Here is a 15,107-nt window from a genome sequence, read left to right on the forward strand (position 1 = left end):
CTGAGTAGACATCTTGATTGAGTAGTCCCGGTTGTTCTGAGGTGCAGACCTGGGCCTGCCTCTCTGTGTGCAGGTTGGGCTTGTGCGTGTCTACACTGTTCTCAGAAAAATTCTTTGGGAGAGTTGAGTCTTTGCTAGGCACTCTGTCTATAATTTTGAAATAAACTTTATGTAATGAGTAAACCGGAGGAGGTTGTTTTCAGTGGTTTAATAGAGCTTATGTGCCTGGATCAAACAATGTAAGTAAGGAACAATTAAAGAAAACTGGGTGTTCTCTTTAGCATTCTCCAGGGTGCTGTCAACAAGCATATTTTGCTGCCTGCAGCCTGTCTGTTACCAATTGTTACCTTTTACCAGATATTCTTCTAATTTCCCTGCCCGTTGTTTTAGCTATTTCATGAATAGAGAGAATTTAATTTGTCTGAATCTTAGAGCTACTGCATTTTTAAGTAATTGCAACTGATATGGGACTATCAGAGCTTAGCATATTATAATATGTATTAGCTGCTCCAGCCGTCTCTTGTAAACAACCTCTTTCAGTAATATTTCATTTCTATGCAGCTGGAGGTTTGCCTGAGCATGCAGCATACATATTTTAGCCTAGAATAGTAAAAAGTACATTTGAAAAGCAGAAATTCAGGAAGTTAGTACTTGCATATACTGGGCAGTGTTAATGTTCCTGTTACACTGAAACAATTTTACAGCCTCTTATTTAAAATTAGTTTGTGGATTTGAGTCTTGCGGAGAACTTGTAAATAGTCTGTTCTGGATTGGACAGCAAAATTCCAGCTCTTACTTAACAGGTGTTTGGGGAGCAGGCAAGGATGGAGCCTTTCTCCCAACCCATCCTCCCTATGTTCCATCTCTCTGCCTCTCCTCCTCCCTCTGTGCACAGTGAAACTCTTCTTCATTGATATCCTTTGGCAGATGATACATTGCTGCATTCAGAGTTGGCCTTTCCATACGAGGCATGCAGCTTGCTGTTTGTGAAGTAAAATGTGCGTGGGTGCTCTTTATTATGACTTTTTACTAACTCATTACGTTATTTTTGCCAAAAGGCTGCTCAGGTAGTTCTACTAGGAATTGCTTATAAAACCAGCGAGCACAGAGAGTAGAGAGCTAATACAGCAATTTTCTACCTTGTCTGGAATTTAATTAGCCAGAAAGAGGTTTGGGGAGCTCTGAGGCTTTCTGAGCAGCGTGGCCAGCAGAGTGTGGGCCTCTGTGTGTGTGTGTGTATGCTTTCAGGACAAACTCCCCTCTGATTTCAGTCTAGTCAGATAATTTTTGTCTGGTTATAAAGAAAAGGAGTTGGCAGGTTTTGCAAATATTAAGGCCAAATATCCTGTTAGGTACATGCACCTCTCCTCTCTTAATTAACCTATTGGAACATTGAGCAAGCTTCTGTCAAAGCATTTGAGGACATGAATCACTGCTTTCAGATACCTTTGGGGAACAGCCATAGTACTCACAGCTGGAAATTTGACCTTAAGTAGTTCTTAAAGTACATAAATCATATAGATACAGAAGTTGTAGGTGTCCTTACTGTAGTTTTGCAGGAACACAGATTTTATTATTTGATTTACCGTTGTTCATTTGTTCTTTGTGCTTACATGGTGTCCTGTCAGAAGCTGTCATTAATTTACAAGCATTAATTAAACTGTTCACATCTTGCAAGATAGGTTCAGGTGCTGTACGTGCCTCAGAATTGCTCCTCTTTGGTGTCTTTTTGAGTTGTATCTTTTCTCTGTTCATGTGTCTGATCATGTGAAGATCTTCCCTGCAGTGGTGTCTTCTCCTTCATTCTCCCTCTGCATTACATCTGCTTTGGTTGACTGGCAGCTGGCACTGCCACTATTTTCCCAAAACCTCAGAAAAAATGTAGGTGATGTGATGGCTGTGTTACTCCCACCAGTGGTGTGATAGCACCAGGAAATTGAATAAGTTGGTGTAGACACAAGAAGTGAGATTACAGGAAAAGCAATGATATTAAGTAGAAAGTGCTGTCAAAGTAAAACCACTTGGGAAGAGGCATGTTTTCCCTCTCTTATCTCTTTGTACTATGATAATCTCAGGAGACACAGGATCTGCAAGAAGAAATTGCATGCTTTGACTATATTTATGAGGAAAAGCAGTATTGTATCAGGAGTCTAGTCCTGATCTTTTGTGAGTGCTTAATGTCTGCATGTTGTTGAGAGTGACTAAAGCAATTGCAGGCAAAATGGTCAGTTTAATAAAGTATTTTAGAAGTCTTTGGTAGTGTAATCTGACCTAGAGGATTATTGGAAGATTGACTTTACTAGAAGACTACCCTTTACATCTTGAGCTTGACAGGCTATATTGTTTATTAGTTGTTTGGTGGTTTTGCATATCTCCAAGACTAAAATATCACATAGCTAAAGATCTTGTACAGTGTGTTTTGTTTTCTTTGCTATTTTGTTTAGCAGCGTTTCACTCATGTCCTTTCCTGATAATGGGAGGAAAAAAACCTATTTTTTGACAGTATACTGTCTTAAGGGAATGTAAGTATTGAAGTTGCTGTGGTTTGTGCACAAGCGCTCCAAACAAGATGGGTTGAAATGGTGCCTGTGTTGCCCTTGCTGCTGTTTTACTGTTTCCAACATGGTGCCGTAGCAAGAAAAGGAAAGGGAATAGAATTTTTTATAAAGACAGCTTGTCAGAGGATGAGAAAAAGCAATATTCAAGACATTCTATCACATTTTTTTGTTCTTAATAAGTGAGGTAAGTGTCTGTTGAGAAAGTTGTGGGGTTTAGCATTTCATATGTCTAGTAAAAGTCATGAAATAAAGAGCTTTCTGTAAAAATGCTGTAAAACTATCTCCCTGCAGTTAGATTTTTTTTTTTCTTATATTGGTATTTACAGTTAGAAGTTAAATAAAATTAGCTCAATGAAATCAGAATAAATTTTTCCCTCAGTTCATATGGTAGTGCTGAGAGAGGGAATATGAGGGAACTCCTAAGCAAAAATTGATCAGTTACTACTACTCTAGAACTGATTTGCGGCTTTTCACCTTAAAATCTACAACAGTCTCAAAACAAACATTTTACAGTACAAAAGAGAGTAGAGATTTCCTTCTTTGGTAATAGACAGAGCTAAAGTGTTCTTTAGATCAGCTCAACTCTTAGTAAAACTGTTTCTTTAATACAGAAGATACCTTGCTTTCTTATCCTGCACTGCAGAACCCAAATCAAACTAAAAAAAAAAAAAAAAAAAGAGACACAGAAGAAGGGAGAACAAGAAGCTAGCCCAGACTCCTGCAGTATCACTGGTCCTTCACAAGCCAGTAAAGAGTATAACACAATCTGCCAGCAGCTCGCAATTCACTGTAGAGCTACGTGCCCATCCTTTCTGGCAAGCTTTCCGCCTCTCTGTAACTGAAGCTCTTAGAAACTGAAGCCACTCATTTTGACATGAAAAGCAGGTTTTTTCAGTCCAGTCTGCTTGTCTCTAGGGTCTGCCTTTGCTACCTGTGATGCTTTTCAAGGAGTGGGTGTGTTCCTGAAGATCCAGTTCCTGAACAAAGTTGTATTCTCAGTGCTGTCTGCAGCAGCCAAATAGTTTGGACATAATTTTAACACACAGCCTGTTTATCCCACTGCTGCACGGAGTTTTGCAGTTATTCTTGATAGGTGAGTGCAAGTGAGTCCTGTTACAGCAGTTTTAAAAGTTGCTAACCTCAACTCTAGGTCACTGCCGTGTAGAGGAATCAGCAGGAAGGTTCGCAGTTGCTGCCCCAGAGCAGTGTCCTGGTCAGAGCTGGGCCCTGAGCTGGTACCATGAGGAGCTGGAGGTGTGTGCATGGGCACATGTTCAGTGAACAGGAGTGGTGACCTCTGGCAGAGGAGCCAGGCACTGAGCTGAGGGACATGACCTGCTGAATTGCTACTGCAAGATTTGCCAGTTGTTTTCTATCAGTCTGAGCTAAGAAATGCAAGCAGAATTATCAAAAGTACCTGTGCGATTTGGGAGTTTGTTTCTCTATGAAGCCAGTGGCACAGGCTCATAAGGGGATGCTGATATGCCTTTGCTGGCAGACTTTGCTCCACCTACTCAACACAAGCGCCGTCTGAGCAGAGGCTGCACTGTAGCTGTGTTAGCAGGTACTGAGTCCAGGCCATTATATCTTGTGTCTCAAAGGGGCTCATTAGCTTGGGCTCAGCGCTTTTAAGCACAGATACACATCTTTCTGCTTTAGAGTTGATTCACATCTAGCGAGCTCAAAATATGGGTTGAGTGAGCTTGTGTCTGCAGACAAAATAATAACTAGACAAACCACAGAGTCTCATTGGCATATGTGATGGTGTTGAGACTGAGATGTTTTGCTGACTTCAGTAAATAAGAAAAAGTGAAAGTATACATCTGAGATTATGCATTTGTACATGGAATATTTTGAACTGAAAAAAGCTTACCGAATGAATGGGACAAGTTGCCATAATCCTAATTGTCTGATAATTCACTGCTACTATCTATCCAACCAAAAGTAATTCTAAAAGTGAGAGAGTATTTCAGGAGTATTTCTCTGTATCTCCTAGCACTAAGAGTACTTAAATCATGCTACAGAACTAAAAGAACAGGCTGATGCTTCATGGCTTTTTAACCAGAAACTGTTCTCAAAATACTGATTGTCTGAGACAATAGTAATAAGATCCCAACTAGGAAAGCTTAAAGATTCAAACTTTTCTAGTGTCTTTTTACAGCTTTTGTAATCCCTTCTCCAGCAATACTGGAGGTGGGCAGAATGCTCCTTAGAAGCTTAGCAGTGACATTTCTTTTCTTAGAAAACCTTATTTTTTTCACTCCAAATTCATTGTCCTATTTATTTCTGTGGTCTTAACCATGAGCAATACACTCAAAAATACTTTTCTTTTTAAGGAAAAATGAAGTTAATATGTTCAGTGTTTGGCAGTGGGGTTCAGCAAGGGAAAATCAGCTACAAATTTTATTGTCTCTGCACTGATGACTACTGTGAATTCTTGCAGAATACAGTTGCATTTGACATTTAGTTTCAGTAAAATAAAAATGGATATTTTAAATAATTCTGTTACACTGGCTTAATTTTCACTTACCAAAACTTTATTCATGAAAAAAAAAAAAAAAAGATGTTACAAAAGAAACGTTTCTGGATCAGTGATGTAATCTTTTAAGTAAAAATTTGTTGCAATGATTGTTTCCAATAAGCTCCTTTATATAGAGCTGAAATTTTTTTTTCAAATTGACGTATTTTCTCTTCTTTGGGTTGATAACAAAAACTGCACTTATTTTATCTGAATCATAAAACATTGATTGCAAGGGGGAAGAATACAACAAAACATATCAGTGATGTTCTTTTCATTACTGATTCCTCATGACAAACACTGAGAAGTGAGACCTGTACATTCATTTAGATTATAAATTACTCTCCATAAAATAACCTTCACATTTGATGACTTGTTTCAGCTACAGCTGTGAAACTCCACAGGTTTTAATCACTGTTTCAACTACTTGAAACAGAAAGGAAAGTTCCCCTCCTGTGAAAAGTTTTCCATTTCCAGTCCTATTGTATGTCTATTATATGCAAAGAAAGGGGTTTTAATTCTGAAAGTCCAGTTTACAGAACCTGAGACATAAATTTCTTTTCCTTTACAAAAGTGAACCTTAATGAATATTTTTATCTGTTTTATCACATTTTCTTATTTAATGTGATTCCTTTTTTATTTTAGAAGATTTTTTCTATAGCACAGCCTGCATTTAGGACTGATTATCTAAAAATAGACAAAGTTATCTTTCAGAATTTCTTAAACCTGTTGTCATATGACATCCATTTTATTAATGGTTTTTCAGCCTCACTTTTCATGGTATAGAGACTTCACACAGTGTGGAGTTGGCTGTGAAGACAGACCTCGCACTTTAAGTCCAAGTCTCTGGATGACAATCTGAAAGATGTGCTCGGCTGCTGCCTTGGTCCAGCCATGGGGGGCTTGGGAAAGACAGTGCAGAAAAATTTAGGGGGCAGGGGTGTCTGGTCGCTGAACAGAAGGCAATTCCTGCTGTCTTCTCCATACCTACCACTGTGTGATCATAGAGGAGGATTAATCTTGAGAGAAGCTGATTTCTGACGTGGGGAGATCTCTAGGTTTGGTTATTCAAAAGACAGAGAGGCTTTTGGTTTGGAACTACAATGTATGGTCACATCTCAAATGTGTGGATACATGCTCTCATTTTCATGTCTCAAGGCCTAGAAGAGAAAAATGATTTGAGCACAATTAAAAATAGTTTGAGAGATTGTATGTGTATGTACCAACATGTGTCCACACACTTACTGCTTTTTCCTTATGGAAGGTCTGAGAAGGACCTCAGTTCTAAGGGAGTTCAGTTTGGATTGGCAACATGTATTTTTTATTATTATTAATTTATTATTATTATTATTATTGTTGTTGTTGTTGTTATTGTTGTTATAAATTTGTTTATTTATCTATATTGAGTATTTTCTGACAAGAGTAAGCTATCTGCAGATTAGCCACAGACTTCCATTTAGTGTTACTTAATGTGTTTCTCTGTGATCAGGATGAAGTATAGCAGTTTCCCCATGGTCTCCCATGACAGGCTGAGACTGATGAACTCCTTGGCACTACTTCAAGGCTAATGCTATAATCCTAATGGTATTTATTCAGGATCTGATGGTTCAATTGAATGTGTCATATCAGTCAACATAATGGAGTTAATGGTCAAATATTCAAACTAAAAGTTCCTTTGCTATTCCTATTCTGACATTTGGATGATCTTTCATTCACCAGACCTTGTTGTCATCCTGTGGTAAAGCTCTCCACTATTTTTCCTCGTTTTCCATCTCAACCTAAGCATCTCCAGTTTTGCAGCTAGTTTCCCATGCCTAATTTTTGAAACATTCTGGAGCCTTTATGAGTGTATTATGTACCTTTCACCTCACAGTATCTACTCTTCCAGGCTGCTTTGTAACTTGGTACTTTGTAAATCACTTTGGAATACCTTGTACATAAAAATGCTATCTGAAAGAAAACTTTGTTCACTGTCTTGTTCAAGTGAATTACCACAGCAAACAATTTCTGCCACAACCATCTGTCACAGTTTTTGTGCTATCTTTTTAAGAATTGCTGAGGTCTTTTTCAGCACAAGTTGATGGAGAATAAAGAGCATAGACAAGCCTTTAAATTGTAAACTATGTCAAGATGTCCTCATTTAAAATATCTGACCGGGTAGAATTTGGAACATTATTATTGAATGTATTCAGAATGGTGCTTTCAAAAAACATTAGTAATATAAAATCTGTTTTAAATCTGTTTAAACTATCATAGCTTAAATGTAGATTTATATATTGCTGTCAGAAAAAAAAAAGTAAAATAATGATGCTGACCACTAAAACCACAAAAAGTTGGGAAACTGTGAGGCACACTAAAAAATCTATGATTAACCTAGTCCCTCAAAAACCATTTCATAGTTCTCTTGTAATTCTCTTTTAATAAATAATTCCATTTACAAAAAGTGATGTTAGATACAGGATTTTAGAAAAATACCAAGGGTGTTTTAGCCATCACTTGGCAGTAAAGAGATGTTTAGCATAGTATGGAACAGAAGAACTCAAGTCTTTGTGAGAGACACCCAGGACATGTCTGTTGGATAAGAGAATAGTAATGAAGTTGTCATGTCGAGGTGAGGAAAGCAATTAAAAGGAACTGAAAAGCTTCAAGCAAAGCTTGACTTAACAAAAGGTTACATAGAGAGGAAGTTTGGGACTGTTGTAGGCAGTGTAAGTGATAGAACATATCCTAAAGGGGAAGAAAGACAAAGTTGCAAAGAGGTTCAGATAAGGCAACGGACTCTTACCATCACGCTTTCTGTTTCCTGGAACATTTTGCAGTCCTTCAGTCAGGTACACAGTACTTCAGTAAGGCACATAAGTGCTATCAAGTAATGAGGACAAGGTAAAACAGATGTAAAGTTCTCTTCACAGAGAATGTGGAGATTTTCCGTTTTCAAGTGACTTCCGAGGCAATATTACCTTGAATGTCATAGCTGGATTATGTGACTGCAGATCAATGCAGAACAAAACCACTGCTAGTCAACAAGGTTTCTCTTCTGTTTTCCAAACTGAAATTAGGAATATATATAATCTAGTTTGCCCTTCATGGCTCATTGCCTTGGTTGACTAGTTGGGTAGCATTATGTTTAGCACAGAAAGCTTAATGACCCATGGTTCTAATTTATAAGCAAGAAATTAGTTTTTCACAAAGGCTGTCTGCAGAGTGCTCTTTAGATTTGCCTGCCTAGACCTTCTGCCACTCAAGTCGTGGTGGCATATTCTGATACCACTTGTCACTATTTGTTTGTTTAAGCAGTAGAAATACAATGCCTAGGATTATCAGCCTTATAAACAAGAGTGCAGAAATGCTTGTATTCATTTTTGGCTGATGTGAAATCTGTCCTTTAGTTGTACATGTGCATGAGTGTTTTGCAAGAGGAAAAAAGACTTCTCAAATGCTCATTGACCCAATAGTTGATGTGTAAATAGGGGATGGAAAGTTCCACTCCAGTGAAAAAACAATCTGTGCAATTATTATTATTATTTCAATGAACTCCATTCTCGTTCATGGTGGCAAATAGCCAGAATCCATTCTATGCCACCATATTGCCTTTTGATTAATTGCCTTTAGTCTTACTGTTGTAAACAGTCTTGATATCATAATTGTGTTTACTGCACAACGGAGAGCTGCTATACAAAACTTAACACCATAACTGCATTTTGTATTGAATCTGTCTCATTGGTTTGTTTTTTTTTGCTAAAGCCAACTTTTAAACAGCCTCCATGTAACAAAAATGTGCTTGTCATTTCCTTCACCTAAAGAATGCATTTCACAATTTTATAATGATGATAATGAGTTCTTACTAGTTGTGGGGCTTGGGTTTTTTCCTGGAACTACATAGATTTGAGGGATATTTTCAAAATGCTACACTGGAAGACAAACTTCAAAGACGGTAACAGTGTTTCTCCTTGCCAGATAGAACATACAAAGGATTAAAACAAAAATGTTGGTACAGCTAGAAAAGACACATTTGTGTAAGCCACGTCCTCCCCACTTTGAGCATGAATGTATGTGTCTCAGACAATAACAGAAGCTCTGAAATAAAGGTAGTTAAATTGTTCTAACTCTAAAATAATTGAAAAATTTCTCAGTTGTTGTGTTGCTTTACCTACTTGTTTTAATTGATCTCTATAGCCAGTTAAAAATGAAAGAAGAAATAGAAATTCCTGATTTGAGACTTGCAAAAGAAGGGGGAAAAGCAGAATATGCAGACTCACCAGGTCCTATTGTTTTCCTCCCCAGGTCCTGTTGTTTATGAAGTGGTCTTCTTCAGCACCCTCAGTGCATTCAGTAATCCATGTGTGTGTCTTTGTCAGTTATGTTGTAAAAACAGGATCTTAGATTTAGTGGTGTCTTTGATATCCACGTTGACACTTGAGACTGTGGTCCTCCCCTGATATCTAGATGCAACTTTCATTAATGTGTCTGTATTGTGAACAAGAGTTTCCTTCTGTAAGATGAAAAAAAGAGGAATATGTATAGAGTTTTAAAGAAATTCCTACTTGTGTATCTGCAAGCTATTATACATTTCATTGTTCAACACTTGCTCATAGACCTTTATTTTTCTAAGCTTTTTTATAAAGAAGAAATTTTGACTGAAATCTAGAATGTTGCCTTAGGGGGAAATGTGGCTGGATTTCCTGTATTAAGGATGGAGAGGAATGATCTTCTCCTAGGTTACTGTATTTCTTGGCTTTGCCAAACTGTTTGCTCATTACTTGTCTAGAAAATAATTAACCGTGATTGTCCTGTTCTGAGCTGTATTAAAGGAGCCCCCTCCCTCCTCAAACATTTACGTTGGGGGTGTCACTGTTTTAAACAGTGGAATTTTCATAACTCTTTATTGATAGGAAATTCTAGGACCAGTAGGACCAGTCCATCAGAAGTGTAAGATCCAGACGATGCAGCTTCTTCTTGTCCTGCTGTCCATGATAGTGGTCATCCTCTTAATTGCGTGAATGAGTTAGGTACTTGTGGTCTTGCATTTTTCATAATGAGACACGATAGAAAAAGAAACACTTTTTATCTCCTTTTGGTACTTGAGAAAGTAGTGGCAATCTTTGGATCTAATTTAATGCTTTCATTACACTTCTGTGTAGAGTTTGGTTTATTAGCAATTGAATTGTGCATTTCACCAGTTTCTGTCAATGCATCTTTTTGTTCCGTACTGATACTGAAGAGCAGCAACGTGCTGTACAGAAAACCACAGATCACAGATAGCATCAAGAGCATACCCTTTAAAATTATGTATTTTAATTAGACATTGACATCTGTTATGGTCTATGAATGCTTGTTTGCACACCTGCAGGCTATTTGATATGAAGAAAACCAAAGTATCTGGAGAATTTGTCTGCAGATGGAATTTAGTGATTTAATTTAATAGAGCAATTGTGCAGAATGTATTGAATTTATAAGTATTGTAAAATTTGTATGCCACATAGGTCCTGTGTGCTTAAAAGCTGCTCATTACATAAATAACACTTTCACCTTCTGTTGATTTTTGTAATTGTTTGAAAGGTGAAGGGATAATCTCAACAATATTAAAATCTTTGAGAGAGGAAAAGGTTTGTTGAAACCCACCTTGATTTAGAATAACATTTAAGAATTCCAAAGGACTGAAATGGTTATCCATAAAGAAAAAACATTGTAGAGCTAGCTCATTTTGGCTAAGGTGTACGTGAGGAATCTCACATCAAACAGTCAGAGGACAGCAAAGTTCACTCAGCATTCCTAATTACTATAACGACTTTGTTTATTCTGGAGTTTAGCTTTATTCACAGACTTCAAATTAAGAAGTGTTCCCATGCATTTGAAAATAACTGTTTTGTCCTGCCTATGAGTACTGAATGAGATGACTGCAAAATCTTGAAGTTAAGGGTCACATTAACAATTTCATTTAGCAATGTTGAAATTTCCTGTTCGGAGACGTATGATTCACTGTCATTCTCCATGGCTTTCCCTTACCAGAAAACCTATCTCTTGGGAAATGAAGACTGGGAACAAGACATGTGTTTTGTGTTAGAGGCTTCTCCTGTCTTAAGTTGCACGTAGGTGTTCTTGTTTTTCTCATTGTTCTGTTGCTTTTGGGTAGAGGAAGGGACTGAAACAAAGGATGTGAGAGAGAATTTAATTATGTGCAGGGAAGAAGAATAAAAAGTTATTTTATTCACAGAAATGCTATGTGCTCTGCTGCTTAAACTATGCATCCCTTTTGAGGTACTGATTGCCTTTGCAAAGGATAGCTTCCTTTTTTGCATCCACTAGTCTCAAGGACGCAGCATGAAGTCACTAGTGCCTCCCCTTCAGCTACTCCAGCAACACATGAGGAAGGGACTCACCCACGTAAGCTGCAGCAAATGCTGGAGCCATATCACTTGTGCTGCAAGACCTTCTCTCTTCTGGTATGCAAAATCTGATGCATTGCTGCTAGGAGGAAGGGAGCCTGAAGCCCTTCTACTTTGAAATCTTATTTAGGTCTTGATACCTGGTCTGTACTGCAAATATTTATTTGTTCACCCGTAGGCATCTGATATAAGGTCTTGCAGGGCACCAAAGCATGCATCTGGAACCTGTTTTATAGCTTTGTATCTTCTGGAAGAAATTATACCTTGTGATTTATACCTGGTTCCCAGTTCTCTTGCTTTCAGCGTCTCTGTAAGGAAAAATCCATTCCACTCGCAGACTCTTACTGTTTGCTTGAAAAAAACCTGTACAGCACACATTGCAGTAGTGTCATGAGTTTGTCACTCCTGAAATAATTTGGCTAGGCAAATGAGATGAATTAAAAATAAAGTTACATCAGCATATAAAAATATCTATGGGTTAGAGAAATAAAAGTGTGGAATTGGAACAGGATAAAATACTTTATCTGAACAGCGTCACTTCCCTGCAAACCACAGAGGAAAGGTTTGGAGGGACCAGAGCATATCCCTCACTGATGAATTACCATCCCGCCAGCTATGATCTGCTTTTATGGCTGGTCAAAAGCAACGACTAAACCTTGCTTCTTAATTGCTCATTTGGCCACACTACCACTGTGAGATACTGTACAACCTTTCACTATAATAATAGTTAATCACACACATAAATGCTTCATCATTAGTGCCTGGTAATAAGGAAATCCTGCCATACTGCTTGACCACGAGACGTGATTGAGTGACATTGCATTCACTCTGCTAATTTTATTTGGCTACAGAAAAATCTAGTAGCAGAAAAGAGGGGTTATACCAGAAGGTGTTTTTTTTAAAGGTGGGGAGGGTTTTGGCCCCTGTGCAATCTCTGACATTCTGCTCAATTTCTGAACAGTAAATACTCCTTTGCAATTTCTAGCCTTTTCGTCAAGAGGTTGAGACCCTCAGATTGCTCTGAATATATGTATTAATCTTTTTCTCAGTGGCCTGGAAATCTTGAAGACCACCAAAGCAGTTGTGGTAACAAGGTAGGGAGGCTTACTCAGCTGATGTGATGAGAGAAGCTTTGCTTTAATGTGTTCTGTAAGTCCACTGTGTTCTGCTGCCTTTGTAGAGCTCTGTCAAAGGAAATCAGCTTAGCTGAATTTGGTCCATTCTCTTGATCCAAAGTGTGTTGCTATTATTTCTGTATTTTTTTCTCTGCTATCTTGAATTGAGACCTGTATGTCCTTAAGGATAATAATGGGAAATAAAAGGTAAATGTTTTTGTTTTCCTAGAAGGTGCTACCATTTGGCAAATAAACCTTTTAAGCATCTTGCTGAGACATTTAGTATTCTGTTAGTGAAGAATATGAAAAAATAATTAATGTGAGCTCTGGTTTTGGTTTTGCTACTTTGTTTCCCAGTTAATGTAGTTTATAATAGCATCAGAAAGAAGTCTTGGCCTTTCTTCTTTGAGGATGGGTACAAATTGTCTCTTCCATGGGAAAATAATACATCCTCCACTGTGAGTCTTTTGACCTACCTTATTAAGTTTCCCGAATCTGCAAGAAGTAGGAGTAACAGGATTAGAAACTTAAGTCTGATCTCGTCATAAGTAGGATGATCCTCCCCACTCCCAGCAGAGTCCCTGACAGCTCCCTCCCTAGATTTTCACTTTCTTCAATATTGTGTCTTTCATTCAGCTCATTGGGCACTTTTAACTAGGTCAGTCAACTCATTCTCTGGAACTGTCTGGCAAGAGCCGAGGTAGATGTAAAAGTGCAAACTGAAATATGTTTGATTCTGTTGGCTTTAGCCCTTGATTTATCGTCTGTTAAAGCAAATTTGGCTTCAATTTCAGTCAAACCAAAGGCTGCAAGCCAGAGCCACACATGCACAAGCAAAGTAGTGTTTCAGAACCGATTGTGCAAATTGTGTCCATCTTTCAGTTGCAACTCCTTCTTGGCATGTATACTTATTGATTAAATAATTGATTAATGAAGAGAAACAGCTGTTCTTTGATCTAGAAATGCAGTATGCTGTTGCCAAAGCTAGTAATGTGCTACTGAGAAAAAGGGAAGCACTCTGTGATCTCTGGATAGTGCAACATAATACTGTCTACAGTAACAGGACATTAATTAAAGATAAATGATAGTGGAATCATGGACAGCAACTGCTTAGTGGAAAAATTGTCTTTTTGTGTTCTAGTTAGCACTGAAGAGATTCAGAGCGATTTGCTGTGCCATCAATGAAATGGCAAACCTGCATCTTAGAGATCTGAGAAGGGCAAAAGACAAAAGTTGTTTCCCAGCAATGCAGACATAGCTAGATTTTCATCTTGTATACAGAGGCTGCTTCTTGCACAAAGCAAGAAGGAGCATTTATAATAAGACATAGTAATGCATTCTTTTGCCTTGACTTGGAGCTTCTAGTATCTCAGTTAGCGGGTTGATCTGATTCACAACATAAAGATTTTTTCAAAAAATTTACTTAATTCAGTAGGATATATTAGTGTAGGTGAGGTCTTTGAACATAGAAAGACAAATGTAAAGCGCAATTAAACCAGGTTCAAAATCAGCTTGAAAAACATCTCATGTAAGATGCTAGATAAATGTTCAACACAGCAGTGAATGAGAACTGTAGTCCAGAAACAAACGTTCATTTTAATCAGAGAGTTGTCATAAACAAAAAATCCCATAGTCGGCGGAAAGAGGAAGAAGAACAAAAAGAGAGGAATCTTGTTATAAGTCATGATAAATTCAGCAGTCAATGATTAGTTAATTTTATTATTTTTTATTCTAGAGTTTTAAGGGAAGAGTTGCAATAAATAAATATATTAGTCTCTGGTGGCATACTTGAAATAAGAAGTCATGCCCCAAAGATCTTGCAATCTAGATAGGTAGTTTTAAAAGTATCACAAAGGAATGCAGGTCACATAACAAGCCTGTGGCAGAATGAAAACTAGAAAATGTCTCCCAAATACAACCCAGTGCACACATCACGGTTTTCTACTGACTTACATACTACTGGCAGCAGGCATCCATGAGAACAAGACACTTAACCAAAAAGCACACATCTTCGTGATTAGATCACCACCTTGGGAACAGAAAAGAAAAGGACATCTATATTCCTCTCCAGAAGGAAACATATATTCCTCTCCAGATCTTATAAAATTACTCCTTTTTTTCCTATTACATTAATAAAAGTCTTCTAATTAGAAATGCATTGCTTTTCCCTCCCATTGAACTGGAACTATTTCAGGAAAAGAAATGAGCCAGCATTGGGAACCCAGAGTCAAAAAACTAAGTTAATTTGATGGCTGTGTGAAAATTAAGTCAATTCTTACTAGTGTTTCATGTCTTGATATTTCAGATCTCTGCCTTTTTATTGTTGTTTTTTTGGAGGTTTTGTTATGTTCAGTTTTTTTAAGCTTCCTATTTCCAACTATCAGCGCTGGTCAGCAACTTTATTAATGTGTTTAACTTTTCATTTCAAAGACTAGACTTGTACCTTCTGTGTCACTGTGCCTCCCCTGAGGGAGCCTGCCTTTCCCAGACTAAATGCAGACTTGTAGCTAGTGTCAGCTTCAGCATCACT

Source organism: Leptosomus discolor, chromosome 10, assembly GCF_034619465.1.
Source record: "Leptosomus discolor isolate bLepDis1 chromosome 10, bLepDis1.hap2, whole genome shotgun sequence".
Classification (NCBI taxonomy): Eukaryota; Metazoa; Chordata; class Aves; order Leptosomiformes; family Leptosomidae; genus Leptosomus; species Leptosomus discolor.